Source organism: Berghia stephanieae, chromosome 15 (genome assembly GCF_034508935.2).
Source record: "Berghia stephanieae isolate SIO BIC M18660-M18661 chromosome 15, UCSD_Bste_1.3, whole genome shotgun sequence".
In the NCBI taxonomy this organism is placed as follows: domain Eukaryota; kingdom Metazoa; phylum Mollusca; class Gastropoda; order Nudibranchia; family Aeolidiidae; genus Berghia; species Berghia stephanieae.
The window spans coordinates 3,637,926-3,640,425 of NC_088374.1; the positions used below are offsets into that span (position 1 = coordinate 3,637,926).

General features: G+C 47.3%; 1 protein-coding gene across 1 annotated transcript in view; it reads right to left on the minus strand.

The window, feature by feature from the left end:
* The window catches only part of LOC144960810 (neprilysin-like), a gene marked incomplete in the record, with an annotated part of 50,716 nt that overhangs the window by 47,977 nt on the left and 239 nt on the right, over positions 1-2,500 (minus strand).

Consider the following 2,500-nt stretch of genomic DNA (forward strand, 5'->3'; position numbering starts at 1 on the left):
TTTGCTCGTCGGAGAAATATTTCATACGGGCGTCCGCCATTTTCCCAATAGTTTAGAGCCAGTGTTACTAAATTACCATGCGTCATTAGGAAGGAAGTGACGTTACGACTGTTGAAGAGTATTGAAAAGGAAACGGGCCCAACCCGTCAGGTTAGATAATCAGAGACGGAACAGGAAGCATTGTCCTTCACATGGTCATCCGTCTACCTACATTGTCCTTCAAATGGTCATCCGTCCACCTAAATGTCCTTCACATGGTCATCCGTCCACCTAAATGTCCTTCACATGGTCATCCGTCCACCTACATTGTCCTTCACATGGTCATCCGTCCACCTAAATGTCCTTCACATGGTCATCCGTCCACCCAAATGTCCTTCACATGGTCATCCATCCACCTACATTGTCCTTCACATGGGCATCCGTCCACCTACATTGTCCTTCACATGGTCATCCGTCCACCTACATGTCCTTCACATGGTCATCCGTCCACCTACATTGTCCTTCATATGGTCATCCATCCAACTACATTGTCCTTCACATGGTCATCCGTCCACCTAAATGTCCTTCACATGCTCATCCATTCACCTACATTGTCCTTCACATGGTCATCCGTCCACCTACGTTGTCCTTCACATCGTCATCCGTACACCTACATGTCCTTCACATGGTCATCCGTCCACCTACATTGTCCTTCACATGGTCATCCGTGCACCCAAATGTCCTTCACATGGTCATCCGTCCACCTGCATTGTCCTTCACATGGTCATCCGTCCACCTAAATGTCCTTCACATGGTCATCCGTCCACCTACATTGTCATTCACATGGTCATCCGTCCACCCAAATGTCCTTCACATGGTCATCCGTCCACCTACATTGTCCTTCACATGGTCATCCGTCCACCTACATTGTCCTTCACATGGTCATCCGTCCACCTACATTGTCCTTCACATGGTCATCCGTCCACCTAAATGTCCTTCACATGGTCATCCGTCTACCTACATTGTCCTTCACATGGTCATCCGTCCACCTAAATGCACTTCACATGATCTTCCGTCCACCTACATTATCCTTCACATGGTCATCCGTCCACCTAAATGTCCTTCAAAAGGTCATTCGTCAACCCAAATGTCCTTCACATGGTCATCCCTCCAACTGCATTGTCCTTCACATGGTTATCCGTCCACCTAAATGTCCTTCACATGGTCATCCGTCCACCCAAATCTCCTTCACATGGTCATCCGTCCACCTACATTGTCCTTCACATGGTCATCCGTCCACTTAAATGTCCTTCACATGGTCATCCATCCACCTACATGTCCTTCACATGGTCATCCGTCCACCTACATTGTCCTTCACATGGCCATCCGTCCACGTAAATGTCCTTCACAAGGTCATCCGTCAACCTAAATGTCCTTCACATGGTCATCCGTCCACCTAAATGTCCTTCACAAGGTCATCCGTCCACCTAAATGTCCTTCACAAGGTCATCCGTCCACCTAAATGTCCTTCACATGGTCATCCGTCCACCTATATTGTCCTTCACATGGTCATCCGTCCACCTAAATGTCCTTCACATGGCCATCCGTCCACCTAAATGTCCTTCACAAGGTCATCCGGCCACCCAAATGTCCTTCACATGGTCATCCGTCCACCTAAATGTCCTTCACATGGTCATCCGTCCACCTAAATGTCCTTCACATGGTCACCCGTTCACCTACATGTCCTTCACATGGTCATCCGTCCACCTACATGTCCTTCACATGGTCATCTGTCCACCTACATTGTCCTTCACATGGTCATTCGTCCACCTAAATGTCCTTCACATGGTCATCCGTCCACCTAAATGTCCTTAACATGGTCATCCGTCCACCTACATTGTCCTTCACATGGTCATCCGTCCACCTAAATGTCCTTCACATGGTCATCCGTCCACCTAAATGTCCTTCACATGGTCATCCGTCCAACCTACATTGTCCTTCACATGGTCATCCGTCCACCTAAATGTCCTTCACATGGTCATCCGTCCACCTAAATGTCCTTCACATGGTCATCCGTCCACCTAAATGTCCTTCACATGGTCATCCGTCCACCTAAATGTCCTTCACATGGTCATCCGTCCACCTACATGTCTACACGTGTGGCTATTTGGTATGACACTAGTTTTCGGATCGGAATGTCCTGGGTTCGAGCCTCGCTCGCCGAATAGTTGATTCCTTGAATAATAGCTATTTACTCGCATTCTCTCATCGTACTCGGGTGTAAAATGAGTATGGAGATAAAGTTAAAGGGAGTAAATCTGTCTCATGAATTATCTCCAAAATTTTGACTAAGTTAGGCACTGCTAGATATTTTTAAAACGAGTAGCTGGGTGTTAACTGCGCAGATGTTTTTCCGAAAAAAAATGTAATCGCCTAACTGGTGTCATGCCACGTCCAAGAAGTTACTTGCTGCTGTTGGTCAGGGAGTCATTGCATACACGGATCACAAGCCACTTGTATT